Genomic DNA, 20,686 nt, shown 5'->3' with positions numbered 1-20,686 from the left:
CAGTTTTAAAGTAAAAATACTTGTGATTTACACTTGTCTTTTGGACACTGGCAATCAAAAAGTAGACCTGTATTCATGTGGAAATATAAGAATTTCAGTATTCACAATCCAGATCTGGATTTGGATCTTAGGTCTGCTCCTTCTTGCTGTAAAAACATGAAAAAAGTCACATCATTTTTTATGCTTTTTTTTCTCTGATCTGTAAAATAGACCTCCAATGTTTTTTAAAATTACAACAGGAAGCAGATAAGATAGTTGATCTTGAGACTTTACAAGGAAAATCTGTTCAGTGTTATTTCACTTCCCATCATTTAACCCCAATAGGTTAAAAAAAAAGATAAGCATATCTACAGATACGTGTAAAATATCCTACTAGAATTTAACTGAAAAATATTATGCATCAGTTTCAGCCACTTTAAAAGAATTCACTCAACAATTTATTTAACAATTTAAAAAATATGTCTTATAAAGAAGACACTATATGTATTAAAGTCATAGAGTTATTTATCATATTCTAATCAGGAGATTGTACTTGCCTTTAAGATCTAGTACAAAACAAACTTCTATTGATTAGAGGTTCAGAAGATTGATTAGAGGTTTTAACTCATAACCCTTAATAGATGCATAGACTTCAATTTTGATTTTGTGGTAGACCCAGGAATCTGTACATTTTACAAGTTTCCCAGACGATTTTGATACAGATGGCCAATAAATGATATTCTGAAAAACTCTCAAATATTGCACAGATAATCCCCAACTAAACATAAGGTGGCACTAAAACATGCAGTGACATTCATTTGGAGTACAAAGGAATCTTTGAATTTAATAAATCAACATTTATAAAGCCATTATTCTGAGAAAGGCAGTCTGCCAAGTGTAATCAAAGATGAAAAGATATCTAAGACTCTGTGCCAGCCTTATTCTAACACAGAAGAGTAAATGATAGTGTGCTAGCTAATGTGTTTTTCATTGTTGATTATGAAATTGTCACATAGGTTAGCACCATTTTTCCCTATTTTAATTTCAAGGGTTAATCCAAATTTTACCTGCTTCAAGAAAGAGTACAGACAATGCATTCTAACCAGAAGGAAAGACATTTCCTTTTACCTCTCAGTGTAGCACTACAAATTATCTCTTCCTAATACAAATGATCTCTAGTGAATATGACAGATCACATTTTGAAAATACCCACTTTACAGAATTAGGTATATCCAAGATTATAACATCTGACATCTTGCTCAAACACCAAAGAAATACACTTATGATCATTCTTCTTATATGAAAATTCTTCAGCTTTTCACTTGTCCTATAACTTCTAGAAGCCCAACATTTTTATTTCAGTTTCTTTTTCAGACATCTCAGATGGAGAAAATTGAACCCAATTTCTTGCCAAGCAAACTCATTTAATTAGCTGATCAATACTCTGCTAGACCCAAGCAATGCTGTGACATACATGAAATCTTGCTCTTGAAGAAGCTAAGGTCTTAGGTGTTTAAATGTTTTGACTGAGATCACAGGGATCATTACTAGAAAAATCTGGGCTTGAACCCCAGCCTTTGAACTCTTAATTTGTGCCCTTGATTGCAAGGTCAGAAGTATGGGTGGTGGGATGAGGGTATCACTTGGTTTTATGAAAACTTGAACCAGGCTAATGCTAGCTAAAATTTTTTCTTGTAATTGTACATTCAATAACAGAATTAATGCAGTGTATTAAGAATTGTAAAATTAGGTTTTAAAGTCATGATTAAATTTCATGAGAGCAAAAAGAAATGAAGATAGCATTATCATAATGATATCTTATTAAATTGAGTTTTAAAATTCTGATTGAAGGAGGTCTACCAGATGAGAACATTAGGGAAGATAATATTCCTTCTATCCAAAGGTTCCATAGCTCTGTTTTACAAAATTTGTTGTTTTTTAAATAAACCCATGGATCAAACTATCAAAATGTTTCTTTAGGCCCCAACTCTCTAGATTAACAAACTGTCAAAAAAATACCTGGATATGGTGTCATGAGAATGTAAACTAATCTCAAATGTCACCTCACTGTTTAAGAACTTCTTTCTTCAAAAAGAGCTAAAAACATTCAGGAATCCACTGTTCTCTCATTTAGCACTTCAAAGTACCATGAATTTTTTTAGATGGTGAATATAAAACATAAAAATACTTAGCTCTTCCTAGCCATTCAAATTTTCTATCTGAGTTGACTGATCAGTAGGTAAATACTTATAAGCCAAATATTTACTTGTAAATCCAAACATGATAAGATTACAGAGGATAAGCATTCAGTATAGTTTTTCAGAGAGGAAACTCCAGAAGTGACTGATAAGTTCTGATCCTGGCTTTACCTCCTACTAGCTGGATGACTTTGGAAAATTCACTTTAACTCTCTCTGCCACATTAACCTTATTTGTTAAAGTGGGGTTTTAGAAATATATGCTTAATTGAGTTAAGGGAGAACTGAATTAATTAATATATCTAAGTTGCTTTGAAGAGTACCTGGAATGTGATTTTGCCATATAAACAAGATTAATACATATAAAGATTTTTAAAAATATTTTAGAAAAGCAAATATAAAGCAGTTATAGAGTGATGAATGGAAATTTACCAGGAAGAAAACGGTGAAGATGTTCTAAAATACACAAAAACCTGGGAAAAGCATGAGTAACATCAGAGAATGGAGACCAACTCTGTACGGGGCAAAAATAATAAAGGTAGTGAACTTTGTGAAGACCCATAAAGGTAGGTTAAGAAGAGATCTGAAAGCCTTCAGCTTTGCCCTTCAACAATGTAACTTTAAAGGAAGAATCCTTTCCTTTATTTCAGCAGCAAAATGAGCTTATTTGAGAACATTGCTAGAGAAGAACATTGTCATATGTGGATTTTCCTATTAACCAGGCGTTCGAGAACACCGACTATATTTACACTGTATGTGTGTGCTTGGTTGCTTCAGTCGTGTCCTAATGCCACCACATAGACTGTACCCCGCCAGGCTCCTCTGTCCATGGGATTTCCCAGATGAGAATACTGGAACGGGTTGCCATTTCCTTCTCCAGGGTATCTTCCCAACCCAAGGATCGAACCTGCTTCCCCTGTGGCTCTTGCATTGGCAGATGGATTCTTCACTACTAAGTCACCTGGGCAGCCCATATTTACACTAGCAACTGCCTCATCTTTCCAGGGTTTCAAAACATTCTTTTAACTGTTTTATGAAGGATGAACCAAATGGAGGGAAAGAGATTGAAAACAGGGAGATAAATTAAAAATCTCTTGGAACTATGTGGGTTTTTGTTGTTGCTCAGTCGCTCAGTTGTGCCCCACTCTTTGCGACCCCATGGACTGTAGCCTGCCAGGCTCCTCTGCCCATGGAATTCTCCAGGCAAGAATACTGAAGTGAATTGCCATTTCCTTCTCCAGAATATCTGGGTAAAAAAACTAATAAGTTTTTTCAGTTAAAAAAAAAAAATCACTGAACAGTTAGACAAATACTGCATGCTGTGCTTAATTGCTCAGACATGCCCGATTGTTTGAACCCCCAGGGACTGCAGCTCGCCGGGCTCCTCTGTCTGTAGGGACTCTCCAGGCTAGAGTGGGTTGCCATTTCCTACTTCAGGGGATCTTCCCAACCTAGGGCTTGAACCCGTGTTTCTTGGGCTTCCTGTATTGGTAGGCAGATTCTTTACCACTGCATCTCCTGGGAAGTTACTAGGACCAAGAGACATACAGGGACCAACATTTACTGGATTTGAAATCTTGCCAAGTGTTCTCAGCACAGTCTTTGTTCTGTGGCGGGTATAAACACACGTTATAACATTATACTGGGTTGAAGTGTGTGTAATTTCCATTTTGTAAAACTAAAAGAGTAAAACAGTAGTAATTTCATGATTCATCATGGTACTTTATTTAGTGGGAAACAATTTAATACATGACATGATAAAGAATGCCAAAGTAAACTCAAATGATCTTAAAAAATTGACCAAAAGATTTGAATTTTCTACTTACAATGATTGGATTTAGGAATTATATCAAATTACATTTTATAATTATTTGCAAAAGAAATAAAATGTATAATTACATTCTTCTCAGATATAAATATTTTAAAGAAAATTATTTCAGAGATAATTAAATGAGCTAAATATTACTCTTTAAGCTTTGAGGTGAGGAAGTATATTAGTTGTGTTCTTCAGATGCCATTTTTTTTAGTTCAGTAATCCTATTTAAGGTGCTGTGATTTTATAGTTTTCAATAAAGATTTAATTATGCATAATATCATTAAAACCTGTCCTTGCAAACCTTTCCAAGGGAGAGCTGCTTTCAAACAACTGGATGTTCATAAGGATTGAGATGATGAATAATGAGGATTTGTTCATGTTGTTTTTAATTTACATATAATTAAAAAAAATACCTCCAACCTATTTCATTTCTTCCATGAGATAACTCTTCAGGGTAACTTTCTTGCCTTTCCCCCTTTCTTATATGTGCTGAAAAGTCCTGAGGTTTTGTATACCAAGAGATGGCCTGGATGGATTGGAACATGACCACACTTATTTGGGAATTCAGACCCACCTAGTTCATCTGGATGGCATACAGAATGATCTGGGGGATGGCAGGATTAAGGAGGGTGCTGGGAAAGAAATCTAACATGAAGAGAGATTTGATTCAGAAGGTCTCATCCTGAGAATCAGAATGAGGGGATCATTATGGGTCCCCTGGAACTCCTCATGATAGTCCAGATCTGAGTCTTAGGTATTAACAGGGAGTAAAATCTCAGAGAAGTGTGTTAATTATCCGTAACACAATGATAGTCTCCTCTAGGATGAGTACAGTGAGTTGTTTGTTGCTGCTGACTAGTTGTTCAGTCTTGTCTGACTCTCTTGCAACTCCATGGACTGCAGCCCATAAGGCTCCTCTGTCCATGAAATTCTCCAGGCAAGAATACTGGAGTAGGTTGCCATTTCCTTCTCCAGGGGATCTCCCCAACCCATGGATCAAACCCATGTCTCCTGCTCTGGCAGGTCGATTTTTTACCACTGAACCACCAGGGAAGCTGAAGTACAATAAGGTACAACAGGAAATGGGTAAGAGGAATGTTTTGTATTTAGAGAAGAATACTCCAGGGGTTGGTGATGGACAGGGAGGCCTGGCTTGCTGTGGTTCATGGAGTCACAAAGAGTCAGACATGACTGAACTACTGAACTGAACTGAACTGTGTCCCAACTAGAGGGCATTATACAATTGTATGTCACTGTTTAAACCTGGGCATTGGGGCTGTGGTGGGATAAGTGACTTCATCTTTGGTACTGATTAGCTGTGTTATATTGGGCAACCACCTTAGCCTCTCTGGGCTTCTGTAGCCCCATTTACAAAATGAATAAGATAATATTGTCAAATTTAGAAGGTTTTAGGGAATGTTAAATGAATTTGCACACACATGACATTAAGAACAGCACGTGGCACACAATGTACACTCAGTACATTTGTAATTATTTGTTATTATTAGCTACAGTGAGCCCTTAGGCTTTTTGTTCACAAAAGAAATAGTGAGGAGAGCTCTTGGAAAGAGGGAGTAGAGTTATAATGTGGATGTTACATGCAGTGAAAGGTTTGAGGAACTGACAATACCCCATTACAGTAAAACTGCAAAAAAAAAAAAATCATTGTTACATATTGAAAACAAAAAAATAATTCTGAAAATCAAATATAACTAGACAGCCTGTATATTTAATTGTTAAATGTGGCAACCCTAAGTAGATATTTCATGGAGAGAAAGAATATTGAATTAGGAATTTAAAGACCATTTTGTGAAAGCAGAAACTACTATTTCTTTGGATGTACTCAGATTAATTACTTCCTATCTCTGAATATCAGTTATCTGATGTAGGTTGTGTGTGCTCTAAGTTGCTTCAGTATGTCCAACTCTTTGTGACCCCATGGATTGTGGCCTGCCAGGCTTCTCTGCCCATGGATTTCTCCAGGGAAGAATACTGGAGTGAGTTGCCATGCCCTCCTCCAGGGGATCTTCCCAACCCAGGGACTGAACCTGCATTTCCTACGTCTCTGTATTGGCAGGCGAGTTCTTTAACACTAGCACCACCTGAGCAGCCCCTCATGTAGGTTAAGAGATAGTTAAGAGATGACCTCCAAATCCTTCTGCAGTTCTCATGTTCTGCATATGTAAATAATGTTCAGAACTTGGGGCTAACTACTTTTAATATGCTGCTACTACTAAGTCCCTTCAGTCGTGTCTGACTCTGTGCGACCCCATAGACGGCAGCCCATCAGACTCCTCCGTCCCTGGGATTCTCCAGGCAAGAACACTGGAGTGGGTTGCCATTTCCTTCTTCAATGCATGAAAGTGGAAAGTGAAAGGGAAGTCGCTCGGTCGAGTCCAACTCTTAGCGACCCCACGGATTGCAGCCTACCAGGCTCCTCCATCCGTGGGAGTTTCCAGGCAAGATTACTGGAGTGGGTTGCCAGTGGCTGCTGATATTCATATTGACATTTAACATTCATTCATTCTCACACATAGTTCATTACTTCTTTTATTTTATGTATAATTCTGAAAATAAGTTCATTTTCAAATGTGCAAACTGAGGTTCAGATATTAACTGGTTTAGCCAGTTCCCTGGTGGCTCAGATGGTAGAGTCTTCTGCAATGTAGGAGACCCAGGTTAAAACCCTGGGTCACAAAGATATCCTGGAGAAGGGAATGGCAACCTATTCTAATATTCTTGCACAGAGAATTCCATGGACAGTGGAGCCTGGTGAGCTACAGTCCATGGGGTCGTAAGGAGTCAGACATGACTGAGAAACTAACACTTTTTTTTTTTTTTAACACTATACAGTTAATAAATTTAGTACTCAGGGTTTAATTCCTCTTCTTTCAAATCTCTTCTATTTTTGTCACTCTCAATATCCTTGAGCTTTCTTTGAGTTTTCTTTTGGTATTTAAAGTGAGTTGTTAGTAGAGGATATTAAAGTAAGTAATGTAAAATAGATATTATATTACTGAGAAAATAATTATTAAAGTGTAGTCACAAATTTTCACTAATAAATAATTGTTGAAATGTAATTATAAGTTTTCACATTAGAAACGACATTAATGAAAGGCATTTTTATCTTTTTTTTTCCCCTTTTGCAGTATCATTTCTGTGATTCTACTTTTCAAAATAGAGTTTCAAGGTTTTCTAGGGAAAGAGATTGGTGTCAGAATTTCCAATAGAAGCTTGATTGTGTGATAGATTACCTGTTCAAGTAGTGATGTATAGTTTCCAATAATTTTGAAAGCACATTTAGCCCTCATTCCACCATACGTATTACATAGATTTTATTTGAAATTTTGCAAAAGTGCTACCCAATCATTCTTTGTACTTAAGATGAAGGGGAAAGCTGTAAGTTTCACTAAAGTATGACACTTCCAAGCACATATTCAATATATATATATTTTTTTTTTCAAATTTTTCCTTGAACACTTAACAGGTCAGTAGGCAAGATATTATAGAGACAGAGTACTTTGGTGTAATGCAAGTGTTTTAGAAGCAGATTGATGTCTGCCCTCATAAATTAGGAATTAGGCAATGACAAAAAAAAAAAAAAAAGAAATCAGCAGCATTTTGTTTTCAATTAGGGGCTAGAAGAGGGACTTCCCTGGCTGTCTAGCAGTTAAGAGTTGGCTTCCCAATTCAGGGGTTCAATGGTTCAATCCCTGGTTGGGAAGCTAGGATCCCACAGGTTGTGGGGCCAATAAGACCAAAACATAAAACAGAAACAATATTGTAACAAATTCAATAAAGACTTTAAAAAATGGTCTAGATGAAAAAAAAAAATCTTGAAAAATAAGAGCCAGAAGAATGACAGTCAGTGAGGTACTCTGAATAATCCCAACAGTTACAAGATGCTTCAAGGCATGTGCTTGGTGATGCAATTAAATAGCATGATCATGAATATTATGGCTTTGTTTGGGTCTTGAGTAGGGTGAAGAATGTGAGGATGGTTTTCTTTTCAGTAGAAAAAGCCTAGAAAGGGAAATATCCTTAGGAAGACAAGGTAGTGCCTTGAAGTACAAGATGAACAACTTTTCTTTCCCTAATCATTCAGTGTTCTCAATCCAGTGAGGAAATGGCATGAAACAAATAGCCTACACAAGGATATTTAAGTAAAGTGTATTCACTTAAATAATGATTAATTTGTATGATAAAGAAGAGAGAAATTTTCCAGTTTGGAGGATTGGGATTAACAGAGGTAATCAGAGCTGGGATGGAATTTGGGCCTATTTTACACTCAACCCATGTGCTCCAGACAGGCAGGGCTCTCGAGGTCCGTAAGTGCTCTATTTTTTCTTATCCTTGTCAACCACTCCCTCTCAAGGCTGTGTATATATGACTGGATCCTTATATCAGTTATAACTCATGATCCACAGCCTCCCCAACATTACCAAATCCTTCCACTACCATTAGCATGATGATCATTTGCCATAGCTAGCAAATACGTAGAATTAACATTGGCTTTCATATTGTTTTGTGGTATCAGGTAAGTGAAAATATCTGAAATATAGCATTTATTATATAACAGAGAACACCCAAATAATTTTTTTAATTATTTCACTTTTATGTTTTTATCAATATTGTCTCTCTTACTCATAAGAACTTTAAGAGGTGAGGATTATAATTCCACAATACAGATTAGGAAATTGAGTCACAATTTATAAGGACCTTATGTCTTGAGTATTGTGACTTACATACTGACTTTTGACTCTAGAATCCCAGCTTTCAACCGTTTAATTATACTAAAGTTTCCAGATATAATTTGGACGGAAGCCGTGTACTCTGGTGGGGAAAATGCTGGTGACATTTGCAAATCTTTTTAAAGTATTTTCTCATTAGCATGTGTTATTTGTCTTCCTCCTCTCCGTCCTCCTTCTCCTTGTTCTTTAATGATATCACTGGAAAAAGTGATGAGAGATGATAGGGAGCTTTCTGATGATATAACTAAAACCTGGAGCTATATGGAGATGGATTTGAGACACTCGTTTCTTTGCTGACCTTATCCTGGTTTGTCCATGGGGAAGCAATAGGCCAAGTCCAGAAGAGGATATTCTAGGAGGGTCCAGCAGACTCTCAGCAGGACTCTGACCAGCCACAGTGTCCACGGGTGCTTGAGCCTTGACACAGCTTAAATGACTAGCAACAACCACTGTGGCAGTTCTAGGAAGTAACAGTCATCTCACTGCACATGAAGCAAGCAGACATAAAGGTAATTAAGTCATTCTTCCTCAATTTCCCACCATGATGCAGACACCTCCATCTCCATCTAAATGCACTTGCTCTCAAAAAGGAAAAGGGAAATCTCACAATGCCTTCCAGACTGACATCTTGATATTCTCTTCTTCCTTCTTGGCTGCTGCTGCTGCTAAGTCACTTCAGTCGTGTCTGACTCTGTGCAACCCCATAGACGGCAGCCCACCAGGCTCCCCCGTCCCTGGGATTCTCCAGGAAAGAACAGTGGGGTGGGTTGCCATTTCCTTCTCTAATGCATGAAAGTGAAAAGTGAAAGTAAAGTCACTCAGTCGTGTCCGACTCTTAGCGACCCCATGGACTGCAGCCTACCAGGCTCCTCCATCTATGGGATTTTCCAGGCAAGAGTACTGGAGTGGGGTGCCATTGCCTTCTCCATATTCCCTACAGATGGTTTCAAATACTCCAGATTTAATATAAATGAAAAGTGCCCCTTCCATTCCCCATGGAATTCAAGTGTCTCCATCTTAATAGACTTAGACTAATTCTGCTACTCAATGTTGCCACATAAAAATAGGAGATAATTAATTACCTTTGTGCTGCTTGTTTTACTTCTATCGATGCTGGGTCCAAGGGTTTCTCCTTATGTTCCAGGCTGAAAGCAGGATGTTTCTTCCAATATCCTCGATAAACCTCTGTCCTTCATATTCTATGGAGAATCTATTCTATTCTCCTACTTCTGCTTCTACTTTTCCTTGGGCATTTTTCCTTGTTTTTTCCTTTACTTTTCTGGCCAGAATTCCATGACTCTATCAGCAAATATATGTCTAAACTTTTTTTGTGTATCTTTTAGTACATATATTATTATTTAAAATATTGTTTTGAGGTTGATTTATATACCATGAAATTCACCCAAGTTAAATTACAGTTCAGTTAGAGTTTTAATGAATTTATACAATGGTGAAAACATCACTATGATTCTATATTAGAACAATCTCACCATTCATATACAATTCATGTTAGTTAAAAATATCTTGGAGAAAAGCATTAAGGGATCTGAGTAATATCACATGCTCCTATTTTAGCTGTGCCAACTACAGTCTAGACTACTGAGGAAGGAAGCTAGTCTTCTACCTCCCCCATTCCTGCGTGTAGAATCTGTATTAATTACATCATTCTATCTTTCTTCTGATAGCTTGTTACGTGGGAGAGAAATGTGTGTCTGTGCTGCAAGCATCCCGCTAATGTCCAGAACCTCTGTTGGACATGGGTAGAACATAGAAACTTTTAATCATCTCCGCTGGACATATTTGGACTAGGCTCCCTCAGAAAGCAGTGAAGTATTCAGTAGGATCTAGGTGAGCACCTACTTGTCAAGAATACAGTAGAAGTGGGAATTTCCTGGAGGTCCGATGCCTAGAACTCAGACACGTTCACTGTCTAGGGCCAGGTCTGATTCCTGGTTGGGGAACTAAGATCCTACAAGACATGTCACCTGGACCCACCCCCCCCGCCAAAAAAAAAAATAAAATAAAGTAAGACTGGACGTACCACGTGGGTCATTAGAAGACATTGCCATTCTTATGAATCTGAAAACAATCTAAGATTTAAAGTTACCTTAAAGACATAAAGGACTTCCCTGGTGGCTCAGGTGGTAAAGCGTCTGCCTACAATGCAGAAGACCTGGGTTCAATCCCTGGGTTGGGAAGATCTCCTGGAGAAGGAAATGGCAACCCACTCCAGGATTCTTGCCTGGAAAATCCCATGGATGGAAGAGCCTGGTAGGCTACAGTCCATGGGGTTGCAAAGAGTCAGATACGACTGAGCAATTTCACTTTCACTTTCACTTCTAAAGACATAAAAGAGATTTTTCAAAGGAAAAAACACACCGTTATGATAGCTAAGTGACAAAGAATTTGTAGATTTGTATTATTCATGAATAGTAATTCCTATTCATGAAGGTGCCCACTGAAACTTAAAGAAACTTTTTTTTTATGTTTTTTAGGTGCAGGTATGCAGGGCCACCCATAAACTTGAAAATCTTCAGGCCGGTGCTGTGCAATCATTTTAAGTGATGCTCTATCCGGTGTGAGATTTAATGTAATAGTCTGGCAGAATAGAATATAATCTTATTACAAGAAGCACATATATTTTGTTGTTATAAAAATACATCATTGGAAATCAATTACATACCAACCACAGGTGTGTTTATGCTAGATTAGTTCAATTTATTTTGGTCATTTTGACACATTGGATTTGCACCATTAGCTATTGTCTTAAATATAAGAAATCTAGTGTCAAGATGGTTAAGGATGAGCTGAGAGATCTATCAGAAACCCTATTTCCTGCCATTTATTATGTTCATTCTCCCATTTGACAATGCTTTGCATAATACCATGCTGAGTCTGACAACATCGATTGCTGTCAGGATAGACTAGCTCAAGATTTTTGTATAGTATACATGCACTGAAATCCATGATACAAACCAGTATTTTTTATTTTGACGTTGACTAACGTCAAACTTGACGTTGGCTAACGTCAAGCTATTGATCCAGTTCAGTATTCACCTTTCTGGTGAGGCTTTCTTAGACCTCACCTACTTCTGGAATGAATCCCTCCTCTGAGACCTCTAATACACTACTAAATTTTTTTTTTGTAATTAATAAACTTCATATTTTAGAGAGGTCCCTCTAGGGTTTGGTCAGAGCCTCGTCTACTCATGGAAGTACAAGCCCTGTACACAGAAGAAAGGGACTATATCCAGGAGATGCAGAGCCTATCCTACAATGTGTAATGACAGGAGTCAGATAAATACAAATAGGACAGGATTCTGACAGTGTTAAGTAAAAGGATAACAGAGATACTGCTAATACGGGGACACTTTCCCATATTAAATACTGTAGGAACACTGTTTAGCACCCCGGCTAGATCCCAGAGACGCTGTGCTACAAAGCACTGCTGAGGTTGCTCTTAGAAGCTTTGGGAAGCCATGGCCCCACAATGATGTAACACAGAAACAGCAGGATCAGCAAAGTAGATGGTGGAAGAGGGAATCAAAAGGTTTCTACCCATCAAGAATGAACTTCCATGGAAACTGCCCTCAAGGACAAAAATCTACGAAAAATCTATTTTCTGACCATGATCCATAGGCAGCAAAGGACTGTGATCCCAGAGAGAAAAGAAACACATGAGGTGACCCTTTGATTACACCAGTTTACTGCTTGAAGACAAGTTCCAGGCTGTGGTAGGGAAGGAAAATCCACACAGTCTGAGCTGAGGAGGTAGAGGTCTGAAATAGGGGAGGTTGAGGGTGGGGTTAGACTTGCAGGCTGGAGCACTAAAGAAAGGGAGCTGCGCAGACAGCGCCAGGGATCTGCAGATGATTGCCCTATTTTTTGGTTAGACTCCCACCTGCACAGAGGAAACACCATCCAAACAGTCAACTGGACAACTCTACACAGGATAGGAGGGGAAAATAGGAAATATTCTTGCAAGGCTGTACACCAAATGTCTGGAGATATATTATTTGAAGTTAAATATAGATATTATAAACCTGACAATCATCCCTATTCATTCCCTGAAAAAATTCTGCCCTCATACATTTTTATTATTTTCTCCTTACTCCATTGTCCTAATTGCAGGCACACTTCACAGCTTGATGCAGACATAAAAAATAAGGTAGGCGTTAAGGTCATTCTACAATGTTTATGCTTCAGTGGAGGTGGTATGCTGTACTGCTTTCTCAGCAAAAGTTTCTTCCTCTTACTGGACCATAATTTTTCGCTGCATTTAGATTTCTTAATAATAGTTAATCTACTGAAATATTACCTTAAGAAGAAATGAGAAATAGTTAAATCTGTTTAAGTAGTATAGATTATTTTTCAAATGCATCTTAGTACATTTTACATTAGATGATAAGCAGACTTTAATGTATTTTTCTTTTAAACAACAGTGAACTATTAACATTTAAACCCTATATTCATTTGAAATTGAATTCATTTGAAATTGATCTATCCTACCAGATGGAAAAATTAAGTTATTAACTTTACATTTTATTGAATATGATTCCTACCCATAAATCAGGTTTATGGGTAACAATCATATTCTAAATAATAGCCTATTTTATGTTCATGTTTTGTAACATTGAAATTATTCCAAATTACCAGTCTAATAATGTATTACTACTTTTCAGTCATTTTTATGTTTTTTTCCTGTTGCAAAGGTAGCACATTCATTATGACATAGGGTTTAAGAGCCCAAGGTCTATAGCCAGATTTGCTTATTAAAAATCCTTGCTCTATCATTTCCTCATATTTTCCTCAATAACTTTGTATATAACACTCCTCGTTTAAACAAATAAACAAATAATAATATCTAATTTGTACATTTGCTTGAAATCAGCTTATAATACATGTAAAGAGCTTAGAATTTACATTCATATTTTAAAGGTCTGCAAATGTTTTTTTAATTATTTTTATTCATGATATAAAAACCTGGCAAACAGATCTGTGAAAGAAGAAAATTTCCTCTATTCTTACCAAATATAGATAATAATTGATATTTTGTTCTTTTAGATTTTTTCTGATGAATATTTGAATACTTTCTATAATTTAAATATTTATAAATACTTGGGGATAGACACTCTTCCAACCTGAAAACATGGGGATATTTATTATTTCTTTAGAAATTAATAACAATTGAATTTATGGGCATGCTTCTTTAAAGATTTTTGGACATATTTTAATATATCCAAATTGTTACCATAATTCGAACTTCCAAAGAATCGCACTCACTTCTCTGCTTGTATTACCAGCACTTATCAAATCAAAGGCTGACATTGCCCTCTCTGTATCTCTGTTAGTGCATTCTCAGTGGTGCCTGATTCTTTGTAATCCCAGGGTCTTTTGTCCATGGGATTCTCCAGGCAAGAATACTGGAGTGGTTTGTCATTCCCTTCTCTGGGGGATCTTCCTGACCCAGAGATCAAACCCGTGTCTTCTGCATTTCAGGCAGATTCTTCACCACTGAGCTACCAGGGAAGCTCCATATCTTGGAGTCTCCTCTTTTCTGTGAACTTTTACTAAATTTTTCTCACTTATAATCTGGCCTGGCTTTTCTTTTTCTTTTTTTGCCTTCTTTTTTTTTAAAATATAAATTTATTTATTTTAATTGGAGGTTAATTACTGTACAATATTGTATTGGTTTTGCCATACATCAACATGAATCTGCCACAGGTATACACGTGTTCCCCATCCCGAAACCCACTTCCTCCTCCCTCCCCATACCATCCCTCTGGGTCGTCCCAGTGCACCAGCCCCAAGCAACCAGTATCACGCATCGAATAGGTTACAGCAACCTTGACTCTATACAGCCTCTAGTCTCAAGTGTTGAAAGGAATCTGTGCTTTACTATGGCTCACAGATTTTCAGAGAGTTTCATTGTGATTTTTAATTTATTTGACAGTGTGAATAATATCTTGATTTATTAGATAATTTTCTTGAAAATCAACTACATTTTTTAGTTTGATGACTGCTGACATAATTCAATGAGGGTATGTGCTGTTAAAATAATGAGCTCTTTCAAATTTAAAATCTTACCTTAACTGGAAAATAATTGTTAAAGCATTATTATCTAGGTTAACATTTCCACATATTTATTCAGTGGAATCTTTTTAATACATACTCAAAAAGCCAACCTTAACAATCATACAATCATGTCCAATGTTCTCTATCTTTGCTTAATAGTGGTTTAAAAGGATTGATTTGACTGTGTGTCACCCTTAATTGTCAATATTGTAGTTTTTGTAGTATTACCCTTGGTGGAAACCTATGGGAGAGTGTATATTATTGGATTTGTAGGTCTGTAATTGTGATTAGCATGAAGGTATTTTAACTTGGATACTAAATTTTGTATGGCAAATGCCTGTTTCACATCAAATATTTTGTCTATCAAAGATCACTTTTATAGTGGGCCATGAAAAATATACTTGAGTCAAAAACTAATATGATATATTAGCAGAAGGTAGATCTATAATATGCCAATTTATGCTTTACTTGCTATAATTGTACTTGTTTTTAAGGTGCTTTAAGATGCTAAAACTATTTAACTTACTTTGGTTTATGTAGCATGGAGTTAGACAACTGCATTTGTGTTGTCTCAAAGCCTCAATATGATGATGAAATTTGAAATCAAATTTGGGACTTCCAGACTCAAGACAATGGTAGCTTATGCCTATGTCTTTTTCCAATATTTCCTCCAAAACAATAAAAAATAACAAGAGTAAGAACTACTTTCTCTTCCTTTTAAAAAGTGTTTTTACATTAGAGGCATTAGCCCTATATCTGTGACATAGGTTGTAAACATTTTCTTCCAGTTTTTCACTTACTTTTAAATTAAAAAAAAAGTATTATGAGAAGACAGCATTGGGTTTGATATGATTAGAATAATTCATGTAGGTGATGCATTCAACCTTCTATTTCTCAGTTACTTCACATGTTGAATTATCTTTTCCTTACAGCTAATCTCAATCATGTACTTCCATCATCATATTCTGGAACCAGAGCTCAATACACTCCAAACTTTTAATTTCAAGTATCACACTATGAATACCAGCATCAGTAGCCCACCTACTCTAGTTATACTAATCTATCAATTTCCTGACCTAATTGAGTCAGTTATTTGATTACCTATTGCTAATTTTCTTTTGTTGTTTTTAAAAATGTCATCACTCTGTCAGTCATCACATACTGACTTGGAATCCACACCACAGCTCAGCATTACAATCAACCCCTTTCAATCAGTCTCAACTTCATTGCCTTTCTCAACTACAAAACTCACATTTCAGCTTAAAACTATCTGCTGCATTTGTTTGAATCTCACCTCACATTTATAGCCAAAGACTTCAGACCATCATTCACAGACCAACCTCCTATGCTTCCCAAGGACAAGTTCTATTTCCCCTCTCAAGACACCCTTTTTCTCCTCCTCCCCTTACTCAAACCCGCAGCAGTACTCCCCAAGTCTCAGTGCCCAACCCATGAATTTGTCTTCTAATTTGCAGAGAAAGTAGTCATGATCACCTTAAAATATCTTCTTGTCATCACAACAATTCTGCTCTCCTACTCACGTCTGCATGTGCAAGCCCTTCCTTCCCTTTTGCAACAAGAGGACCTCTGTCTGTACTTTTAGCTAAGACAAACCTTCCATTTGAGCTATAGAAACTCTATCCTCTCCAAAAGTCTATTGTGTTTTCCCCTCATTATAAACTTTCCTGCATCTAAATTTATTCTAAATTTAAGGAAAAAAAAATCCTAAATATCATCTATAAAAGACAAAACCAAACAACAGTATCAATGAAACTACAACACTCTCTTGCTTGACTTCATTAACTTTTCGGTTGTTTACTTCTGTTCTCGTCACAGAAAATTTTTCTTGAAAGATGTTTGTTTTTACTGTGTCTTCATGCTAATGGGGGCAGGGCTAAGTTTCCCACCAGTTCTAGCATATAAATCTTATTTTGCTCAAGCAAATTGCTATTTCCAATTCTCATACAAATGTTGGACTTTTCTTTGGCATTTGATGCAATTCTGATCAGAGACACAGGAAGAAAACTGTGTTTAGACATCTGGAATATTTTTCCTCAACCAACTTAATTTACCATATAATCTAACAGATTTTAATTCTCATCATTCCACAAAAATAGTTCCAAGTTACCAATTGTATTGTTGTTGTTCAGCTGCTAAGTCGTGTCTGACTCTTCTGAGACCCCATGGAGTGCAATCTGCTTGGCTCCTCTGTCTATGGGATTTCTCAGACAAGAATAATAACTTGTATAATAATATATATTTTATATATATATATATATATATATAATAACAATAATAATAACAAAAACCCATGGAGTGGGTTGTCATTTCTTTCTCCAGGGAATCTTCTAGACCCAGAGATCAAACCTGTGTCTTCTGTATTGGCAGGCAAGATTTTTACCAGTGAGTCACCAGGGAAGCCCATCAATTGTATGCAGCATGCTAAAGCACAAAGATAAGTTCTCTATAGTTTTCCAGATACTCAAACTATTTACTCATTATTACAATAAATAAAATATCCTTGAAGGTAGGATCTTTTTTTATTTTTCAATGTGTATTTAGATGCCTGTCACCTCATTAGCCTTTATTTTTTTAATCAGTTAAAACGTAATCAGCAACATTTGACATAAATGATCATTCATTTTTCTTAATTTTTAAGTTTTTTTAAATTTTGTACTGTATGCCTACTTCTTTACATTCACTGGTTCATCCTTTATGTTATCTTTTGCAATTTCCTTCTTCTATATTATGCATTTCTAATATACATATTTAATTTATGTACTATTGGAAAATATGTTTTTGAGCAGAAAGTTATAAATTCCTATGTCTAAATATAACATAAAAATCTAACTGATGCCCCTTATTAAAATCTTAAAAATATATACTTCAATTTTGACCACATCTTATTGTTATAAACAGTCAATTCATTTTTCTAATTTTTGTTTAAAAGGGTCACTTATATTTTATAGAAATTCAAAATGAAAATAATACCTTTGATGTTTACTCACTTGTTTGTGATTTTTAGTAATCTTCATTTTGTTTGGTTGTATTTTTTCATTACCTTTTAGCATAATTGTTTCTCTTTTTTGAGCTTTCTTTTTAACTTTTATTGTAGATCAAATCTATTGGCAATTGATTATCTTAACTTATGTCTCTGAAAAAATTTAATTTGTTCCTTCAATTTGGGAAGACATGTTCTCTAAGAACGTAGTTTGAAAGTTTATATTTTCATTTTTAAGAATTAGAAATATCTCTCCAGTTTCCTCTGATTTACTCATTTATGAAAATAGTTGAAAGATTTATGAGCCTTTTATTTATTCCATTGTAAATAATATATCTCTTATTCTGTGACATATAGACACATGTGTATCAAAAATTTTATTATTAACATTGTCATGATTTTTTTTTTAATGTATTTTCTTAGAGTTCATTGAAGTTCATAGAACTTGGGAGTTTATTTTTCGTTACATTTGGGAAAAATGTATCCATTATTTACTCAAATAATGTTAAGCTTCTATTGTTTGAGATCTCAATTTTATGTGAATTGTAGTACTTTATATTTTCCAAGACGTATTTTCTGCACCCTCTTATTTTGTTTTTCAGTCTGTTTCCCTTTATTTTTGTACCTTATTTTGAATGACTCTACAGCAGTTCACTAATATTTCTTCTAGAGTCTAAGCCAACATTAATGCCATTGGGATATTTTAAATTTCAGATACTGCATTTTTATTCTCTATAAATTAATTTTCAATCTTTGTACATTGTTCATTTGCTTGCTTATTATATTCAAGTATTCTCCATTTTCTTGACATGGCACTTCATTCATACTGATGTGTTGTGGTTTAATTGTATTATTTCTATCATTTCTGGATATATTTATATTGATCAAGTTTGTTTGGATTATGTATTATATTCTCTTGCCTCCTTGCATGGCTGATAATTTTTGGTAGAATGCCAAACGTTGATAATATTTTTGTTGCTTTGTGCTGGATTTTGCTTACTCTTTTAAAGAACATCGGACTTTACCTGTCATATAATTAAGTGACTTGTAATTAGTTGAATCATTTTTAGATTATCTTTTAAAGTTTGGTAGGATACCTGCTACTTATACGCCTTTTCAGTGTCTGTGGATGGCATGGTTTTCCCTGCTGGCTGGTGTGAAGATGAATGTATTTTTTTTAAAAAAAATATTCATTTATGTATTTGGCTGTGTTGGGTCTTAGTTGTAGCATATGAGATCTTCAGTCTTGGTTGTGGCATGTGAATGCTTAGTTGCAGCATGTGGGATCCTAGTTCTCTCACCAGGTATTGAACCCAGGTCCCCTGCTCTGGGAGTATAGACTCTTGATCCCTGGACCACAGGGAGTCCAGCAAGATGAATATTGACAGCCCAGTGTGAGCCCTAAGAATCTATGGCTTACTACATTCTGGTAGTTCTTTTCCCAAACTCATGGAGTTTCACCTCATGCACATACAACCCGTGACATTCACCTAGGGTCCCAAAAAGACCCTTCTGAAGACATCCAGAGTCCTCTTTCTGAAGCACTCTCCTCTTCAGTACTCTGCTGCATAAATCCTAGTTGTGTATGTATCTTCCTGAAATCCAATCTCTGTCTCCTGAAGTTAGCAGGACTTCTGAGCTCTGTTCGAGTCACCCTCCCTATTCAGGAGCCTGGAAACTGCCTCGAGGTGGTAAGCTGGGGAAATTTTAGAGTTCATGTCATTGGTTTCTCTTTTCTTGGGGATCACATCCTTGCAATTTGACAGTATCTGTTCTGCAATGCCTGAAAATATTTGTTTTGTATACTTTATACAGTTTTCTAGCTATGTATACTTTGGTGGTACTTCTTGTAACAGTTAATCCTTTAGGGGCAGAGAAGAAGTCTTCCTACCAGATGTTTAAATGTTGGAGAGTGCTAGAGCTATATACTTAGTCTCCTCCTTTTTAAAATTTTCTTTTTTTTTTTAACTGTTTCTTTTTTAAAAAATTAAATTTATTTATTTTAATTAGAGGCTAATTACTTTACAATATTGTATTGGTTTTGCCATACATCAACATGAATCCGCCACGGGTGTACACGTGTTCCCAATCCTGAACCCCCCTCCCACCTCCCTCCCCATACCATCCCTCTGGGTCATCCCAGTGCACCAGCCCCAAGCTTCCTGTATCCTGCATCGAACCTGGACTGGCGATTCATTTCTTATATGATATTATACATGTTTCAATGCCATTCTCCCAAATCATCCCCCCTCCCTCTCCCACAGAGTCCAAAATGATCTTACGCAGTCCACTTACTTAAAGTACTATTTATATGCCAATGGCTCAAACGTATATTTCCATAGCCCAGAATTTTCTTTCTTCCCCATTATATTCAACTGTTTACTTGACATCTCATCTGTTAGCCCTCTCAGGATTATTCTGACCATAACAGGACTATTGATTCTTTAGTTTGCAGTAAATTGAACCACAATTTACACAGATACTAAGGCCAAAAACTTGAGTCATTCTTGATTTCTGTCTTTAACCCTCATAGTCAACCATCAATAAATTCTGAAACCTCTGTCTGCAAAATGTATATTTCTTTTTACTACTTTACCATTTTCACTTCTATCGACTTAGTTCAAGCCAATAAAATTAAACTGATAATGTCACTATCCTCTTTAAACCCTATTTTTTAAAATACAATGAATTAAAATCTTTTTACTATGTTTTATAAAGTCCTCTCTGATCACTTAATTCAGTTCTTTTATCCACTCATTCACTATGATCAAGCCACACTGGACTGCTTTCTGTCTCTTGAACACACAAGTTTGCTTCCAGCTCAGAGACTTCACACTTTTTCTTCATCTTCTTCAAAACCTCTTCTA

At 36.0% G+C, this 20,686-nt stretch overlaps 1 non-coding gene across 1 annotated transcript; it reads left to right on the top strand.

The window, feature by feature from the left end:
• The first annotated feature begins 10,869 nt into the window (after nt 1–10,869).
• Nucleotides 10,870–10,941, top strand: TRNAC-ACA (transfer RNA cysteine (anticodon ACA)). Its single transcript has one exon. It is a non-coding gene; the product is annotated as a tRNA-Cys (tRNA).
• The last annotated feature ends 9,745 nt before the right edge of the window (nt 10,942–20,686 follow it).

Source organism: Bos javanicus, chromosome 11, assembly GCF_032452875.1.
Source record: "Bos javanicus breed banteng chromosome 11, ARS-OSU_banteng_1.0, whole genome shotgun sequence".
NCBI lineage: Eukaryota > Metazoa > Chordata > Mammalia > Artiodactyla > Bovidae > Bos > Bos javanicus.
The sequence above is the reverse complement of the archived record's forward strand: the minus strand, read 5'-3'. Positions and strand labels throughout refer to the sequence as shown.